Consider the following 20731-nt stretch of genomic DNA (forward strand, 5'->3'; position numbering starts at 1 on the left):
CTTTGATTATTCTGTTTCTTTGCTGGCGTTCCTGTTCCCTGTTGCCGCTGTCCACCCTTTCCAGCTGCTTGCATCTGTACCAACATCAGCTTTTCCTTAAGTTTCTTTGCCTTCGAGTCTATCTCATCGCTACAGTACCTTGCATACCTCAGAATCTCATCTAAAGGTTTGTTCTGCCAGCAGATCAAATGCTGTTGAATCATCAGGCTTATGTCTGGTCTCAATCCGAGAACAAACTTCGACACGAACTGTCTTATGTCTTTAGGATCTATTACGTCCAATCCACTGTACTGTTTAAATGCTTTCAGTAATCTCTCATAGTACTCATGAACGGTCTCTTTAGGCTCCTGAGTTGTTCGATCTATCTTAACCCAGTCTATGTCCTGCACCGGCACTTTCTCTTTTAGCCATGTTATTACTCTCTCGTATTTTTCCATGACTCTGTCTGATGGACCGTTTGTCTGGGTATCTCTCGGAGGCTCACAAGTGGGCCATTCAATACTAAGTTTGCATGCCGTCCACAAATCTCCGGGTACCACGATATCGAACAAAGTGTTCAAATCGATCCACAGTACCTTAGAGATTTTCACGAATCTCTCTACCTGCTTGTACCACTCCACGGGGTTCTCTCTAAGCTTCGGGAAAGAATTAGTGAATGCCGCTAAATCCCCCCTGCTCCAGGGTACATGAATGTAGTTTCCGTTCGCGATTTCTCGCAAAGGGAAAGCTTCCATTCGCATTAGGTCTGTATCCTGGGACTTTACAAGTGCACTCCTTCTGACAGATCCCCTCTTGGACCATTTTTCCTCCTATCTATCCAGATCTCTCCATATTCTGATACACATGATTAGTTCCCTTATGTGTACTCTTAGCCCAATCGTTCTACGCTCATCTAGATCCCGATCCGTGCAATTCAGCCTATGGTTGGCCTGTAAGGCTTTTGTTCGTGACATGTCTATCATATACTTTTCTGCTAATTCAGATAACTTTTCATGAGCTGCCCTTGCTTTTCGAGTAACATCCTTAGATAAAAACAGTATTTCATCTGGATCGTACAGCTCTAACCTTTCTATTGCCACTGTGCCGTCAATTATTTCATCCAAGTCTGATTTTAAACTCATTACATCTATGCGTCTTGCTTTTATTTCAGCTCTCAGTACGTCAGTCCTAGGTTGTTCTCTTACATCCCTCTCACCTCCACTATGCGCCCTACGCCTAAGCACAGGTGAGTTATGAGGAATTTTTCTTCCATCTCTTTGTTCCCACCTCTCTAGATCCCAAGCTTTTCCATCTTCCCTTGGGGTGTGGTGGAACAATGCTCCATCCCTCAACCCTACATTCCGTCTTTTCGGCTCGGTTTCTCCAGATACGAGATAGGATCCTCCGTGCTGTTCTAAACCACTGTAACTCGCTTGCTGTCTGGTGTCGCTCAACAAACGATAAGGTCCTTCATGGCCCTCCATGCTCCTGCGATCTCGTTCGTGATCACCGGATGTATGGCGAGACGTTTCGCGACTCCCTATATTCTCATGACTTCGTTCTTGATCACCGGACGCATGGCGAGACCCTTCGCGACTCTCCATGTTCCCGTGATTCCAATGTTGCACATTTTCATCCGGGGTATGGTGTGTGCATCTGAAAGTGTTTCGGTACTCCTGCGTCCTTCGTTCTCCCTCACTAAAGGTGACGCGAGGCACTTCCCCACACCCTGCACTCCTGTCGTTGCACATTTGCCTATTGCCACTGGTAGTAGGGCAAGTATCTCCCCTGCTTCCTTGACTCCCTCTCTCCCACTCCGGGCTGCTTTCGCCAGCTCCACAATGAGAGAGGATCTTGTTATCCTGGTCTCTCCACTCTGCTCCTGTTTCTAAACCTTTATTCCGAGCCTCTTCGGCAGTATCCCATTCTTTCAGATATTCCCTTAATTCCTTATAGGATTTCGGTTTCGGTCCCCTCAAATCCATTGATCCTCTTTGACCCCCTTGTTCTATCCAGGGACCCGTTGCGGAATCTAATGGGGTACTCCGACTCACTGGTGCTAGTATCTGCCTCTGAGGATTTATCGTGTTGTTCCTATTCTCCATCTCTGCCCTTTCCCTGTCCCATCTTGCCTGTTCCTCCTGCTGGACCCCCTCTGGGTTGTATATTGACACTATAGGGCCTATGGTAACAGGTACTTGTAAAGCATCTGGCATTTGATACGATCTTGCATGGTGTGTTTCTGGGACCTTCTGGACCACGAATCTTCCCACTACTCTCTGTTCGGGACTAGATTGAGTTGCTTCCTCATCTTTCTTGGGATCCCACTCTGATGTGGGGAGCGATTTATATTCCCCCCACCTAGCTCCGTCCTCTTGCTGTAGTACGGGACTTGCGACTTCGCTGTTGTACGGAGGTGGTCTATCTGTTAATAGCCTCTCTATCAGATCCTCCTCTGTCTCGCTATCCTCATCTTCTTCCAGAGGTTTCTTTTCTCCCGTAGCTTCTATCATGGTGAACAGTTTGTCTGCTTCTATCTTTTGCACTCTCCACTTCTTAGCTTCCTCATCCCATTTTGCATCCTGCACTGCTTTTACCGATCGTCTCACTCTTTCTTGGCGTCTCTTTAAGCTTTTCTCGTGCGCTGCTCTAAACCATGCACTAAGTGCTTCGAACTGTGTTGGCCTCGGTAGAGGTCTCGCTGAAAGCATTACCGCTTTCAGTTGGTTCAACACTTCTAACTTAAATGTTCCGAATCTCGGAAACGTCAGTTCCTTATTCCCTTCTGTTAGCTTATTCCACTCGGAGATCCATAGTATCGAGTGTAAGCCTACATTTACTGCCATATGATAAGCTGGTGTGCCTTCTGGTGGAGCTTCTTCTCCGGCATATAAGTTTCTTCTATTTCTCTTAAAGATTGCCCTTAAACTCTTAAAGCACTTCATTTTTGATAATCTACGATTTTTCCTTTATTAATTCTCTTCCTTATTTACGTCCCGATGACAACTAACAATCCCTGTGCGACTCTCGCTAATCAGCCTATCCCAACACGGTTCTACGCCAACCGACCAATCTCAGCGCGGCTCTACGCTGACGTCACTTGTCCCCTCTGCAGCAGTTCCCTCCTTTCTCAACTCGTCTCGCGGTCTCGCATGCGTTTCATTCATACGCCGAAAAATGACTACTTCCGTCCAAGCGATCACTTTTCTCTGACTGTACGGCCACAGTCTAACTGTAATTGCTACCTCAACTGGCGAAACGTCTTCCCTCTGACGGTCAGACGCTTGCCTCAACTGATAGGTTACTTACACACAGTAAACGTACGACCAGCGTGCGTTACTCATACACTCACTCAAACACTCCCCCTATCATCGGTCTGCGGGCGATCAATGGTACCTCATGACCCCCTTTAAATGGTAGACGAATTACTCTGGGTGTTCGATACACCCGAACCACTTAAGTCCTCTCTGGACATAAGATTTTATCCGGTTGCGCGCGCTCACAACCTTCCCTCAATCACACTACAGGCATTCAACTCCGCTTGACATTACAACACAGGAACAACATAAAACACCGCAATCTTACAACGCATGACCCTTATACTCACTCTCGACCGACTCTGCTGCTTTTCTCTCGACGCACCGTCAGCACCTTCTTCGGCAGGGATTCTTCTTCTGGTCGTCGATGACTAGGGACCTTGGGGTAATCTAAACCTGACCTAGGTTGTCTTCCTCAAGAAGAAAACCATCCTCTGCTACCAACTCCGGGGAATGAGATTTTAATATCTTTTATGATCAATTTGATAACATATCTCATTCGTCAATTTTGGATCGCTTGTTTTCTGTCATTGAGTAAAAGACAACCCCTGTATAGGTTAGATAAACCCCATAAACTGACGCAACTCTGAAGAACCACTTACAACTGATGAAGTTTAAAAGTTTTAATATATAATTAAGAAAAGTTGCAAATACAATCCTCTCAGGATAAAATTCAGCAAATATACAGGAACTAGAAGGAACATATATTCCCTAAAGAACCTCAGTCTACAAACGAATACAATTAAAGTCAGTTCCAGAATCAACAAATTAAAAAGCATAGATATGATGTGGTTCCGTTGCGTCATCTACAAAAGGAAAGAAATACAAGTTAAATCTGTCTCTACTCTATACTAAGTGACATCCCTACTTCGCAAGTTTCTAGTACCCTAAAAAGGTGTCAGCAGTTTGACTCCCTAAGAAGTTCAAACTCTCTTAGCCTCTAAAGGTAACTTAAGTTTAAGAAGCAGTATCCTCTCTGCCTACCCATCCGCTCTCTAAGGGTCCTCGGCCTACTGCTCTCTTGCGCTCTGATCTCTCTCAGAGCATCTGCTCAAGTCATCTGCGCTTTCTAACTTGCCTCTCGCTGTTCTCGCCATCTTCTCTCCGGGGTGCTGTCCCTAAAATACACAATCACAGTGTGGGTGGAACGCCCCTTCGACGCCCACCACGGACTTTCCCCCATGATGTCATTTTCAGCTCTCTCCATGGCTTCGTCTCTTCGCGTCGTCCGTTAAGTTGACCTTTCTCCTTAGACGCCATCTTCGTCTTCTTGCTGGTGACTTCATTAACTTTACATTTGACACTTTCGGAGCAAAATCTATCACCTCATCAGAACTTTACTCTTTACGACTATATTCGTAACCTTTCTTGGTCTTGTGAATGGTCATTTCAAAACAAGACTCAAATTCCAAGCGTCTCCTCTCATGTTTAGGCAATAAACTTCGTCCGACATTGTCACCTTAAATCTAACAAGAACTAGACTCCTTGGCTCGCACGTTCACATCAAGGCTATTCACGACTCCTGTGAGCCCACTAAATTACCAACAGCGGACTACACTCCTGCGAACCCTTGGTCAGTCAGGTTATAATCACAAATGACCTAAAACTCTTCTAACATTCCTACAAACTTCTTCTACTCAGTATAACCTTTAACACACATTTATATATGATCGCATTTAGCAAATCCTTTGCTTATAAGTGAATACATTTTACATAGAATATAAATTACATAGAATATAATTTTATATTCTCATTTGTTACATCGTTATATATGCTCTCTGCACATTTCTCCATATTACATTTCTCGCCGTTTCTGCATTTAAAGTTACACATGTACATGAATTCTACTTTGCACGTTCTTCTGTTCGTGAGCATTTCTACACATTTCTACATTAGCCCACTACGTATACGGGCCTTCTACATTTAATGCATTTTCAAGAGTAAATACAGTTATGTTTCCTATATTACTTTGGTCACATCTGTTAACTTTATGCTATAAGCGTCAACTTCACGTTCGATATACATTTCATTCCTACGTTTATACGATATGCTTGTAAATATGACTCGGATATACGTTTTATTCAAATTGCGCTCTCTCAACCCTCTCCTATTGAAATCATTTCCAGTCCCGGTATTTTCTCATGTGTATCAGCTTATGAGCGGCCCTGTCTAAGCTGAATGTGGACTGTCAATGTTGGTAGTAAGTGAGAACAGAAAGACTTGGACTACAGGAGATACTAGGTGGGATACTTCCCCTTTCTCTACTGCCTAGCTGTACTCTAGCCTTAAGTATTGGGATTCAATAACATTAGGTGATGACAGCCATATTCCAATGGGGACATCGTGCTTCTAGAAAGTCACTGATCTTGCTTCAACTCCGGTGACATGGGCATTCACACTCATGTGAGGTACAGCAAATAAACCAGGTGTTGATGAAAGCAGTTATGAGTAACTCCAATAGCCTGGGACCAGATGAAGCATACATCGATTTCGTTTTTCATATTCAAGTCATGAAATGTTTCCTACGCTAGATTATTTTAGGTATAATGAAGGTGACATTCAGAACAGTCGCTCTCTGAGAAATGTTAATCTGAGAGAAGTATATAATAAATATTGTATTGTAATTGTATTTGTATAGCACTTCTATCTCCAGAGGTGCTGAAATGCCTTGCATGAGGGTAACTCGCTACTCTGTGAGGGTGCCATGGATATCTAAGAAGTGTTGTTTTGGCTCTGAAATTCAACTCTTTACAAAAGTGCCTGCTTGCACTGAAAATCCTGGACAGAATGCTGGCCATAAAATAATGTGAGAGGCTTCACATCACAGAAAACCAGAGACTCAAATGTTAAAAAAAGAATAAGGCTTCCTTACCTATCTTTGGTTTTAAATTTCTTTTTATCAAGATTTTAATTTTACACTCTGTGTTACAGAAAACAGGCAATCAGAGTATTGGACATAATTGACAAAACATAATTTCTAGTTACAGTCTGGACAGTGGATTGATGCTAGATTACTCTAACATGCATTCAGGTTTCCCTTAGCACAGAACAACTTGTCAACTACCCACACACCCAGTCCCTGACCCTCGTGACAGCATCTAGTTAACACAATCAATATAGTCTGATATACTAATAAAACATACAGTAACAATCGGCCCCAAAGGCACACAATGTAGGTATGCCAGGCCGAATAAACAAAAGTGTTGCCTTGCACTGCCCACAATGTGCACGTAGTGGTAAACATGAAGGTTCCTGGTATCAGCCCCGAAACTATGGAATACCTTGCCCCTGTCAATAAAAACAAGCCCATCACTCTGGTCATTTCGCAAGCAGTTAAAGACATGGCTGTTTAATCAGTAAACATAGATCCCTCTTCCATCAGGAGTAAGTACATGCAGATATGCTAGCGCTGAGACGCCCAAGGGCATTTGTTTGCGCTCTATAAATGTTATTAATAAATAAATAAATAAATGTCTTTCTTTAAGGAAGTTTGATGTCTGATTTATGTTGTATAGCCCAAAGGAGAGGTTTCCAATTTAACATCAATCTGGGCTTAAATATGTCTCCCGACAATCGGGAGTATTCATCAAGTTCAGCTCTGCCATATCTGTGCGAGTTTTCCTTCCATATCCTCAGCTCCAGAGCACTTGGGAGATCTCCAATTCATGGCTATCAGGCGTTTAACAAGGGATAGGGCCAGGTCTATAAACTTAGTGGTGGATCTACTGGCTTTGATTCTGGTCATAAGTCCTAATAGGCAAACCAAGGTCCCTTTTCCCCCGTCCACTCCATTAGGCAGTTAGTGACTTCTTCCGAACATCGTCCCATGACCCCACAGGACTAATATCATATGAATGAACACAGCCCCCTCTTGTCCACACCAGGGGCACTTCACGGCATCTTAGGGTACATGACCTGCATTCATGAGGGCGTTAACTATGTTCTATGAAAGTAATTACATTGTATTAGCTTGAAGCAAGCATTAATCGAGATGTATCATACCTGTAGAGTTTGGTTCCAGTCCAAGTCAGTAGGTACTTTATGCTAGTCACCTTCAGATTTAGCCCTTAAGCATCTACCACTGCCTCAATGTTAAAAAATTCAGGGAAAAGATGTTCGCCTTCCTTAACAAAACCTTGGGATGCACCTTAAAAGCTGACTTTGTCACCCTTGCCACTGCTTTCATGACAACAAACCTACACTCACAGCAAGACAGAGACCTGCTAGATCTCCTACTAACAGTGGCAGTCAAAATAGTACTCACCAAATGGAAGGACACTTCCAAAGCAACTTTCAAGGGGTGGCTCAACTGGGTGACTTTCCTCCGGGGAGCGGACAATACCGCCCTGCGAAACTCACCATGGAGACAACCTAATAGGGGGATGTGGGCGGTCATGGACAAGCTCCTAGACCTGTCCGAGCCGCCATGAATAAGGTCTATCTATTCTAACAAATGGCTGTCACCTCATTCACACAGGGCTCAAAACTCTGTCGCGTAGAACGTAAACCCTTTTTTGCTTCTGCTCTCTCTTGCTACCTTAATCCCTATCCCTTCCCCTTCTTCCTTTCTCACACTACTCTCTTCTTACGGTGACAGTGGATAGAGGGGCAGTCAAGTATATATACTGTGTAAATGTACCATGTGCTTTATAGCCACTGTGAACTGCAACCCTGTAACAACAAGGCGTGATGATTATATGCTATATGTTTTTATGTTTATGTTGTAAAAACAATAAAAAATACATTGAAATAAAAATAAAAAAAGGCGGCCAAATTTTTGGATCTGGCAGGTCTTATGGCTCTATAGGTGAATGTAATAAAGTGTTGGCTGTTCCCCATTGTCCATAACGTTTGCATTAGCAAATCCGTCAGTGGCTCAGTCCCGCCCCCAATTCCACATGAGTGCAAATAGCTTTGGTCATTGCAGCATGTGTCAGGAGTTGCCCATGTAGAAAGTAATACAACTGTAATATTTCATCAAAAGGCATAAGATGGCTGGAATCATATAAGTCATCCAATGACTGTACCCCAGCACTTGTCCAAGGAGGTCTGTTCACTCTTTTTGCCAGCTGGGTGAAGCACAAAAGTGCCCATAGGGAGACCTACAAGGCGAATGGTGCCACACATAACCTCCAGCACAAGTATCAGGGCCAGTTGTATCGGGCTGCCCGCTAACGTTTAGAAGTAGCTACGGTTCTACACTTCCTGTGGAACACATATTACCAAGACATCAACAAGTGACAGACAATCCTTAATTTATGCAAGCTCGAATATCTCTCCTGGGCTAAACCATTCTGCCACACTCTAGACCTGCGCCAACAGATAATATGATTCAAAATGAGGGACTCCAGTCCCCAATCCTCTCTACAGCAAGATATAGGGAGTTGAGTACCACTTTTCTTCTGTTTGACCCTCACGCCAATTCCATCAACAGTGGGGAGAGCTATAGGAAAAAAATGGAGGTTGAGAAGCAGCGAAATGTTTGCAAAGAAGTACAGCAGACTGGACAGCAGCACCATTTGGCCAGAGCTAAGCAGCCTATTACATAGGGTGGTACCTTGTACCAAAAGATTATGAATGTTCTCTTTGACATTGACGCTCTCCCTAGATTGCCCTGTAGCACATATCCCTGTATATCTTGACAGTAGGCATTTGAATGTTGTGTGTTCCACTTGGAGCCTGAGACCCACCAGAGAGCCCTACAATCTTACAGAAAAAGACATGACTTAGCTGCATTCAGGAGGATACCAAAGTATACTCTAAACGTCTGCAGCTCTTCAAAGAGAGTTTCCAGGCCTGTGTTATGATCTTGCATGTATAGTAAAATGTCATCTGCGTAAAGTGAGATGGTGTGGCCATGGATAGAGACTCCAGTCCCTCCACCAACACGCCGAAAATGACAAGCCAAGGTCTCCAGGGTCAACGCAAACAGCGGTGAGGAGGGCATCTCTGGTGCATTTCACACTTCATACGCTAGGGATAGGAGATCACACCTTCTTTCTTGACTTGGGCCATTGGAGCTGAATAGAGATGCTGCACCCATTTAATAATATCACCACCAAATCCCATGAGACGTAGAGCCAAAAAAAGGAAGGTTTACTCGAGGGAATTGAAAGCTTTGTCCATGTCTTTGGAGGCTGCATCTTCCCTAGTGGAACCATTATTGACACCGCTAAGGATGTGGAAGAGACATTTATGGCTGGGGACAGTGCTGCAGCCAGGAACGAACTTACACTGAATTTGATGTATCAAAGTAGGCAGTACACCAAGTAGCCTATTGGCAACGATATTCTTTAGGATTTAGCAATCAAGGTCGAGTAGTAAAAGTGGCAATAGGAGCCAGCCTTGAGCATGTCACAGTCCGCCTTTGGGAGCACCGCCATCACTGCCTGCCTAGCAGTCAGTGGCAGCTGTCCTCTTCTGAATGCCTCACACTAAGGATTGAGAAGATGTGGAATCAGCTGCCACTGAAACATTTTATAAAGTTCAAGGCTAATGTGATATCGCTCGACTGAATTGGCGAGTTCAGTTTCACTTGCTGCTTGTTGGACAATCTGGTCAGGGCTGCCTCCTGTATGTTTTCATCCATCTGTGTGCCTATCTGTGGTACATGTGTCATATATAAGGCCGGTGGTAAAAAGCAAAAGTGTTCTTTATGTCATGCATGGTATGTGCAACTTTTCCATGTTACGGTCGCACAGCCAGTATGGCCATGCACAAGGATGCCGCCTGGACCAAGCATGCCACAAAGGGGGCTATTTTGTTACTCTCAGAGTAGCTGCGGGCTAGATAGGACGTCTTCCTTATCGGTTAACATGTACATACGTTTATTAAAATGCATTGACATGCCAGGATTAGAAAAAGTAAAGTTACTATCAAAGCACATACTTAATTCCCCAAAAGAATGAGATGTCCACCTTCACTTAAAAGTGTACACCGGTTTGCACGAAGAAACACTGTAAACTTTTGTAAAAAAGTGGCTCTATATCTACTGGACCAAAATAAGGTACAGTTTGTATAGAGTACTCAATCCCCCAGAGGTATAACAGAGGTTAAAGTCAGATATGACCTTACTCTCTAAAGTGGTAGCTTGATCGAGCAGTAAGGCAGTATCAGAGGACAGTGTAAAGCATTTGTTGTACACACTCAGTCAGCAAAAGCTTTCACACACTCAAGAACTGAACTCTAGGCCAATTATTTTTATATCAAAAGATATAGTTGTTTTATTTTAGAACCAACAGGTATCAAAATATACTTTTCTCAATGTGAGTGACTTCAGGTAATTACTTTGCAGAAAGACAATAGACTTTGTAAGAACAATAGCTACAGTGGTAGCAATAGGCAACACAGTTCTAAACACAATTTAACATTGAGCTCAATTGGTTTTCTACATAAATGCAGTCGATTACTTTCAGGATTACTTTTCTAACCACAGGAATAGATCCTGGATTCAGTCTAGGGACCTAAGCTGTAAACAGTTAAGTAAAAGCATTTTGGTTACAGTTGTGATTTTTAAAGAAAATAAATGTATTTTCAAAGTTGACACAAACGTTTCACAGAAAAACGAGCAATCTTATCCTATGTAATCCAGTACTGGACTCCTAGGTTCAGCACTGGGACCTCTACATAAGACAGGTAAGTAATTAAGTTTTAGTATTGGGTACGGTTTTTAAAGAATATTTGCAGTTTGCAAAAATCGACACTTAGAAGAAATTTCACAGAAAAACAGCCAATGGTTTCCTATGGAAGTAAATTCAAGTTACTGGTAAGTACAGTTAGGATTACTTTTGCGGTTCAGTACAGGGCTAAAAGGTACAGTACTGGCTTCTCCCCTAATCACAGGTGAGTATTTCAGAATTCGTTATTTGGCTGATTTTGGATGAATATTTTAAAGTTTCAAAACTCCACACTTGAAAGAAATTTCAGTGAAAACCAGTCAATGATAGCCTATTTAAGGAAAGTGAGTTATCGGCTTTTCGGTAATTACTCGACTGGCCGAGTTAAGGTCCTTGGCATAGACTCAGGGGTCTCCCAGGGTCGGAAAGGTACAGTAGTTACACCTATAACAATAAACGATTCAAAGCCAGAGGGTCCTAGGGAGGGTTTTGAGACCACACAGGATTTATTCCCCAAAGTCAGAACAAAGAACAATACAAAATCCTGGGGTCTATGAAAGTAGTAAAAAAGTGCGGAAAACCACTACTAAGAGATTCCAAATACAGTGTGTCAAATATGAAACGAAACCAGTGACTACGCCCAACAGAAATATCTTTTGGCATTTCCCTTTTTAGGACGAAATCCCTCACTCACCATGGGTGACATGCTTCATCATTTGGGATTCTCTTACCAGAGGAAAAACCTAGTTCCTCTGGGGGCTACAACCCCCTCTCTGAGAGGGAGGAACTCAGAGATGTTTTGAATGTTATCTAGGATGTACTAAATCCACAAATGAGGAGCTAATAGTGTGAGTGAGGGCGCAGCGCAAACAAGAACATGTGTGAAAACTGTGCAGGAAAGTGAGATAAAACTAGCTCAAGGACGTCTAAAAAATCTTTATTATAGGACGTACTCCGCTAGTATTAAAAACACAGTGCGCCAGTGGTCTGGATTCGAAACTGAGGTGATATAAACAAGACTATACGGTCAACATGTTTCAGCCATAAAGCCTAAATGTGGGCTAGGCTTTCATCAGGACCTATGATGCTGCTGCAAAGAGTGCACGTCCTATAACATAAAAGGATATATTGACACAAAACGTCTTGAAGTGTCTGTGCAAGGTAAGCATTACCTACAATCAAAAACACAAAACGTCTCGTCACTGTTATGATTATAGGTACATCAGAAAACTGGTTGCGTTACATAGTAAAGAGGACACATATAGGAATGCACTTACCCGTAACTACTAGGTAAGTCACCACCCCTTTCCCTGGCAACCGCTCAGGAAAAAGGCACTTCTCTAAAAAAAGACAATGACAATAGTTTATTTAAAAAAACATGTCTTATCCACTTAAGAAGTATACCAATAAGTGTAAATCTTACTGATAAGCATGATTATAAAGAGTATAACTCCCAGAGGAGGACTATAAATCAAGGCAACAAAAAACAAACAAATAAAAAATACAGCCAAAATGTTGGCGAAATGTTATCAAATTAACTTAAACAAGAAAACAATCATCACCTCAGCAAGAGCTACTTTAGTAGCACCAGTAATTCATGTATTTATTCATGTCGCATAGACCCAACCTATGCTGTTAAAATGATTGAGTCCAACCCATAACCATAGCAAAAGCTGCTTCAAAGACACCTATACTTCATTTATATGTTCGTTGCACATAGACCCAACCTTACTATAAAAGACGGTTGAATCCTACCCATGATTATCACCATAGCAAAAACAACCAGTATGGGCAATTATACATATATCGGCCCTTGGTACACAACATGAGTAACCTTAAGCCAATCGTTCAATATTGCATGCGAAGCACCAAATGAATAAAATACCTAGAGCTAGCAAAAAGACAACAACAAAGAAGCTCAAAGTGACGAGTTAAAAACTTTAACGGGACACCGGAGAGCCTACCTATACGTTGGTACCTCGACGTAGTGTAGAGCCTGAAGCCGGAGGTGCCACGATAACAGAAAACGCCTCCTTTTAAAATGCTACACCCGTGGTAACTGACAATCACGTAGCTCGACCTTGGACTATTGTGGTCTTAGTACGAGGATCGAGAGCGCATGCGTGTTATAACACTGTGATCTATATCCCGCCCATGGCAACTCATAGCAATGTGCTTATTCGCGCATGCACTATTGGAAACATAACAAAACAACTATCCAGTCGATAGACTAAGTGAATTTTATACCCAAAAAGTTTCCATGTTGTAAACATATTAGTAAACAGCGGCCGCGTGTGAAGTTAGAAGATGAATGAAAGTGAATATCATCGAGCTGCCCAGTAAAAAAAGGTCGCAATGATGAAACTGATGTATTGTATAACAGCATGCATCTGAAGGGTGTGCATAACACAGGTCCCATGTAGGAAATCAGTCGCAGATGAGGGGGTTATTTGTACCAGGCATAACATTGGTACAAAAAATGGAAACAAGAACTGATAATGGATACCCAGTCAGTAATTGTGTGTGAGGTCCCTAAGCTCTCATCCGTCATCATATTACTTATCGAGCTACAAAAAGTTGCTGCACCTGGAGTTATAAAATATTTCTTATAGCTCATTATGAGAATCATTTAAATTGGAACTAGTTATAGCAGGTATAGATAAATCAAACCATGTGAAACCTGCATAAGTCTGTAGAGCACCATAGGTAGAGTCACTCAAAATGGGAGAGCGTACTTGAAATGTGGTGCCTCAAAGCAAAGTCAATATAGGTGAAGACCTATTCAGAATGACCATTATAACAGCATCCATGGAACATCATCATTTAAACCTCTGATGTCAGTCTGTAATTTGTGTACACACCACTGCTCACGCCTGAACAATGCGCTACATAGGGATGACCACTCAACGGTTGAATACCCGTATTCTCGAGCATAAGAGCACCATCCGTTGTGGCAAATCATCTACAAAACTGACCAATCATTTTCTTGCAGTGAAACACAATCCCTGTGATCTAAAGTAGACAGTGTTTGAAAAACCGTTCATTCCGCTACACATAAAGGATACAACCACTTTCTTGTTCTGGCGTGAGCAATGGTGGATACACAAATTACGGACTGACATCAGAGGTGTAAATGATGATATTCTGTGGTTGCTATTATAATGGTCATTCTGAATAGGTCTTCACCTATATTGACTTTGCTTTGAGGCACCACATTTCAAGTACTCTCTCCCATTTCAAGTGACTGTACCTATGGTACTCTACGGACTTATGCAGGTTTCACATGATTTGGTTTATCTATACCTGCTATAACTAGTTCCAATTTAAATGGTTTAAATGATTCACAGAATGAGATATAAGAAATATTTTATAACTCCAGGTGCAGCAGCTTATTGTAGCTCGATAAGTAATATGATGACGGATATGAGCTTAGGGACCTCACACACAAAAAAACTGACTGGGTATCCATTATCAGTTCTTGTTTCAATTTTTTGTACCAATGTTATGCCTGGTACAAATAACCCCCTCATCTGCGACTGATTCCTTTATGGGACATGTGTTATGCACACCCTTCAGGTGCATGTTGCTGTCTGACATCAATATGGTACCAGTCCTTATCGTTAATGATGATCGATGCATTCTGTTATACAATACATCAGTTTCATCATTGCAACCTTTTTTTACTGTGCAGCCCAATGATATTCACTTTCATTCATCTTCTAACTTCACACGCGGCCTCTGTTTACTAATATGTTTGCAACATGGAAACTTTTTGGGTAAAAAATTCACTTAGTCTATCGACTGGATGGTTGTTTTGTTATGTTTCCAATAGCGCATGCGTGAATAAGCATATTGCTACGAGTTGCCATGCGCGGGATATCACAGTGTAATTATAACACGTATGCGCTCTTGATTCTCGTACTAAGATCACAATAGTCCAAGGTCAAACGATGTGATTGGCAGTTACCACGAATGTAGCATTTTAAAAGGAGGCGTTTTCTGTTATCGCTGCACCTTCGGCTTCAGGCTCTACACTACTAGGTACCGACGGATAGGTAAGCCCTCCGGTGTCCCGTTAAAGTTTTTAACTTGTCACTTTGAGCTTCTTTGTTGTTTTGTTGTTGTCTTTTTGCTAGCTCTGGGTATTGGTTTCCTTTGGTGCCTCACGTGCAATATTGAACGATTGGCTTAAGGTTACTCATGTTGTGTACCAAGGGTCGATATATGTATAAGTGCCTGTTAGATTTGGGGGTCTCTGGTTGGCACAGGTAGGTACTTGTGACAAATAGGGACCCTTTCCTCTAGTCAGGGAAAGGGGATTACACACCTAAAATAACCCCTGCTCACCCTCTAGGTTGCGTGGCGCGAGCAGTCAAGGCTTATTTCAGAGGCGTTGTAAGTTAAGCAGTTGTGACCACATACAGTAACCCAGTGACAACACTACAAATGGATACCACACAGGTTTTATATACAAAATAAGTAGACTTTATATAGAGTTAACACAAGACCATAAACGACAAAAATACACACTATGATTACTTTAAGATGGTTGATTTAAGCTTAGTTCAGTTCAGTTCTTAGATGCGATACTCTGCGTCAATGTACCTTAAGTTGCGTTGTGCTTCCACGACAAGCAATGTCGCAGCGATGGGAAATGTGGCGAAGTTCAGATACAAAGAAATAAAAAAGTGAAGATCTTCCAGATGCGGCACGCTTCTCGGGGATACGAGAAGCCCTCGGTTCGATGCGTGGGCTGCAGCGGCGACACCCTGACGATGCGACGGCAACAGCTCCAGCGGCGACGCTCTTCTCCACAATGCGTGAAGCTTCTGCTCGATGCGACAACTACAGCGGCGACATCCAAGATGCGACGGCAGCAGCTCCAACGGCGGCCCGCTTTTTGGGGATGTGAGGTGCTCTTGATCGATGCAGTGCAGTGCGACAGTTCCAGCGGCGACACCCTCCTTCTTCGGAGTTGCGACGGCAGCACCAGCGACGGTGACACGATCCCTCTTCATTGCGGCACGCTTCTCTCCGATGTGGTGCAGTGCGACAGTTCCAGCGGCGACACCCTCCTTTCTCCGGAGTTGCAACGGCAGAAGTACACAAAGTTCCTTTCTCCTTCCTTTGGCAGTAAGTCAACCACTGCAGGCCAATCCCCGAAGCAGCACTTCAGCTTGGGAATAGTCTCTCCTCAGTAAAGGTTTCTTCTTGTAGTCCAAAAGTGATCTAATTTCATGGGATCAGGGTAACAATATTTATACCCAGAAATCCTTTGTTCTCTGAGGGGAGAGGGGCCTTTGCCCAGTCCAAACCAGTTCTGAAGCACTCTGTTTACCAGACCTCTCCTTTCCTTTCACAGTGCAGAGCAGAAACATCAGACGCCCCACAGGAGGTAGAGCCAGCATTGTGGAAGGCAAGTACAGTCCTGGAGCACTTTGTTGACAGGACTCCTTCTCTTCTTTCAGTGTGCTGGACAGAGACATCAGCTGCTCCCCAGGGGGTGGAGCCAGCATTGCGGAAGGCAGGCACAGCCCTATTCAGAGTTCAGGTGCACTCCTCCCTCCCTCCCATCAAGATGTAGACCTCTCTATTCACCACTGGGTGACTCAGCCTGTCTCCTGGAATTCCCCAGCCCTGTCACTCACAGAAACCAGACATAGGAATACACAAACTAGCGGAGGCAGGTTTGAATGGTAAGACAAGCAAAGACCTACTTTCTAAAAGTGGTATTTGCAAACACAGAACATTAAAATAAACTTTACTAAAAGATGTATTTTATTATTCCGAGTTCAGGCATACTAAACTAAAATTTCTACCATGTTCTCTGAGCCTATTAGGATTATTAAATGTAACAATTCTAACAGCCCATTCTGGCCTATGGAGAACAGGTAGCTTTGCAATAGTGAAAAACGAAGATGGCTGTAATTCACTATTAGGACATGCCACACACACCAGTGCTTGTCCTACCTTATACTTACAATGCACCCTGCCCTTGGGCCTACCATAGGGGTGACTGATATGAAGAAAAGGGAAGGTTTAGGGACTGGCAAGTGGGTGCACTTGCCCAGTCAGCATGACAGTACCAGACTGCACGCAGGCTCTGCAATGGCAGACTGTAGACACATTTTACAAGGCTGCTTCTGTGGGTGGCACAATCAGTGCTGCAGGCCCACCAGCAGCATTTGGGTTACACGCCCTGGGACACTCTAGACTGGGGTCTGACAAGTAAACCAAAATAGCCAAACATGGAATCACTAATCCATATATCAATTTACAATAGGGAGCACTTGCACTGTGGCACCGAATAGCAGTGGCACAGTGCCCAAAGCATCTAACACCAGCAAAAATACATGAGGCAACAGCAAAAGATGGAAGGGAGACCCACGCCAATGGTGCCAGGTCTAACATGTGTCCCCTCCAGCTGAAAAGCGGGGAGAACTACCCTAACTCCTGGGAGTTCTCTTCACTAAGGTGGAAAAATCTGGACTGACCATTAGCGTTGGCGTGTTCTGTACCAGGGCGATGTTCCACCGTAAAGTCCATACCCTGTAGGGAGATGGACCACCTCAACAGTTTTGGATTCTCACCCCTCATCTGCATCAACCATCTGAGGGGCCTGTGGTCTGTCTGAACCCGGAAGTGAGTCCTAAACAGGTATAGTCTGAGCTTCTTCAGTGCCCAGACCACAGCAAAAGCCTCACGCTCAATAGCACTCCCCCTCTGTTCCCGTGGAAGTAACCTTCTACTGATAAAGGCTACAGGTTGATCTAGGCTCTCCTCATTCATCTGTGACAAAACAGCTCCAACCACATGCTCTGAAGCGTCTGTCTGGACAATGAACTCTCTTGAGAAGTTGGGTGCCAGGAGCACGGGCGCCGTGCACATGGCAGCTTTCAGGGCCTCAAAGGCTTTCTGACAGGTGTCAGTCCAAATCACTTTCTTGGGCTGCCTCCTGGAAGTCAGCTCTGTCAAGGGTGTAACAATGTTGCCATTTCCCTTGACAAACCTCCTGTGAGACCTAAGAAGGCTCTCACCTCTGTCTGGGTTTTGGGTGGGTCCCAAGCCAGGATGGTTTCAATCTTGGGTTGCAGTGGCACCACCTGGCCGCTCCCAACTTGGTGTCCCAAGTACACCACAGAACCCTGCCCGATCTGGCACTTACTCGCCTTGATCGTGAGGCAGGCCTCCGCAGTTCCAACAACACTTCCCAGAGGTGGCTCAGATGTTCCTCCCAACTGGCACTGAACACTACAATGTCATCCAGGTAGGCGGCACTGAACTCATCCAGTCCAACCAACACCTGGTTAACCAACCTCTGAAAGGTGGCAGGGGCATTCTTCATCCCAAAGGGCATAACACAGAACTGGAAATGCCCATCTGGTGTGGAAAATGCTGACCTCTCCTTTGCCCCATCAGTCAAGGCGATCTGCCAGTACCCAGACGTTAAGCCAAACGTACTGAGGTACCGTGCAGCCCCTAGCTGATCAATGACCTCATCAGCTCTGGGGATGGGGCGCACATCAGTCTTCGTGACTGAATTGAGCCCTCTGTAGTCCACACAGAACCGGAGTTCAGGCATGGCACTCGGCGCTGCAGCCTTCGGGACCAAGACCACTGGGCTGGCCCAAGGACTGCTAGATGACTCAATCACCCCAAGTGCAAGCATCTTTGAGACCTCCTCTTTAATGCAAGCCCTCACCCTGCCAGTTACCCTGTAAGACTTGTGCTTTACAGGTAAGCTGTCTCCTGTGTCCACATCATGGACGCACCAATCTGTGACACCAGGAACCAGGGAGAACAGATAGAAAACTGTCCCAGCAACTGGCGGCAGTCATTCTGTTGCTCAGGGGTCAGGGTGGAAGAGAGGTTAACACCATCCAATGACCCATCTTGCTTTGAGGCTGACAGGAGGTCAGGAAGAGGCTCAGTCTCCTCCCCCATCCCAGCATCTGTTGCCAAGAGCATGCCCACTTCAGACCTCTCAAAGTGGGGCTTAAGGCGGTTGACATGTAGGACCCTCAAGGGGTTCCTAGGAGACCGCAAGTCCACCAAGTAGGTAACTGTACTCTTGCGCTTCACAAACTCAAAAGGTCCGGTCCACTTATCTTGGAGCGCACAGGGCTCCACTGGGGTCATGACCCACACCTTCTGTCCAGGCTGAAGCTCTACCAGAGTGGCATTCTGGTCATACCAGCGCTTCATCTCCTCCTGGCTGGCCTCCAGATTCACCTGAGCGAGTTCACTGAAGCGCATGGTCTGGTTCCTGAAGACCAGCATGTAGCTATATACATCTTGGTGAGGTTTCCTGGGAGATTGCTCCCAGCCTCTGAGTATGGTTAAGGATGAAATTGGTCCTTAACCATACTCAGAGGTCCTCTGACTAGGTGTACATAAAGAAGCTCAAAGGGACTGAACCCTAGGGATTTCTGGGGCACCTCACGGTGTGCAAAGAGTAGGCACGGTAAGAGGACATCCCACTTACGCCTCATGGGTTCCTCAAGACCCATTATCATGCCTTTCAGGGTCTGGTTGAACCTTTTAACCTACCCATTTTCTTGGGGGTGGTAAGGAGTGGTAAACTTGTAAGTTACACCACACTCCTGCCACAGGGACTTCATATACTTGGAAATGAAGTTGGTTCTGCGGTCAGACACTACCTCGCGAGGGAATCCCACTCATGAGAAAATTCCCATCAGTGCTCATCCCACCACGGGAGCCGCAACTGTCCTTAGAGGTACAGCTTCTGGGTACAGGGTGGCACGGTCCACAAAGACCAGGATGAACCTGTTGCCCATGGCTGTCTTGGAGTCCAGTGGCCCCACAACGTCAATCCCCACCCGCTCAAAGGGGGTACTGACCACAGGGAATGGCTGGAGAGGAGCCTTGTGATTCCTCCCACTCTTTCCACTTGCCTGGCAAGTCTGACAAGTCCTGCAATGGGTATCAGAACTCCTGTGCATTCGGGGCCAATGAAAGTGGGTGACAAGCCTATCAAAGGTCTTGTCCTGCCCCAAATGTCCTGCTAATGGCACATCATGAGCCAGCCCCAGTAGGAAGGCTCTGAACTTCTGGGGTACCATCAGCACACGGACTGACTCAGGTTCAGCAACCTTAGGCTCACTGTATAGGAGACCATTCTCCCAGTAGATCCAATGTGATCCTGACTGATCACCTGCTGCCTGGCTTACAGCCTGTTGCCGCAAGCCCACAAGAGAAGGGCATTCTTTCTGCTCCTTGCAAAAGTCTTCCCTTAAGGGACCTCCTTCTTGTTGCCAATGGGTCAGCTCAGGCAGGTCTCACAGTTCAGCTATCTGCTCCCAGGTAGTCTCCAGGGCATCCCCCTCAGGGTCTACCTCCTCCTGAACCGTGGGAAATTCAGGGGCCGGTTTCCCACGCCCCTCGCCACTTCTCTCTTCAGCAGGTTCCTGGGCCTCCCTCTCAGGCTCCAGGTCCTCTTGAGAACCCCTTACTGGCTGACATTTCCGCTTGTACGAGCGGTTAGCGCTCTAGTTGTTTCACAGGAAGGGCTATTTAGCCCTCTCGTCGCTCTGAGCACGCAGCGGTCGCGCGCAGGGGTGTGCCTAAGGACGCGCCTAAGACAAGCCAAAGAGGAGCCCGTCTGCGACCGGACGTGACCAGGGGCTATGGCCCCTACATCTTTATCGGTCCTTGCTGATCATTCTTCAAAAAGGGTGAGTTACTCTTCAAAAGAGTTGTTAGATATACATATAGCCAGTTATATAGACAGTTATAGACAGTTCTCATTCCGTCACTGTAGGTTCCAAGCCCAATATAACTGTGACAGCACATAGTTAA

The 20731-nt window shown here is 44.8% G+C and overlaps 1 protein-coding gene across 1 annotated transcript in view; it reads right to left on the reverse strand.

Annotated features, from left to right (window-relative positions):
- ADAMTS6 (ADAM metallopeptidase with thrombospondin type 1 motif 6) overlaps positions 1-12253 on the reverse strand; it is a 1724075-nt gene extending 1711822 nt beyond the window's left edge. The window contains exon 1 of the mRNA XM_086963486.1: positions 12190-12253. The gene's annotated coding sequence lies outside the window, so the exon portion shown is untranslated. The remainder of the gene's footprint in view (positions 1-12189) is intronic.
- Positions 12254-20731: the final 8478 nt, after the last annotated feature.

This window comes from Lissotriton vulgaris, chromosome 3_1 (genome assembly GCF_964263255.1).
Source record: "Lissotriton vulgaris chromosome 3_1, aLisVul1.2, whole genome shotgun sequence".
NCBI classification, from domain to species: Eukaryota; Metazoa; Chordata; class Amphibia; order Caudata; family Salamandridae; genus Lissotriton; species Lissotriton vulgaris.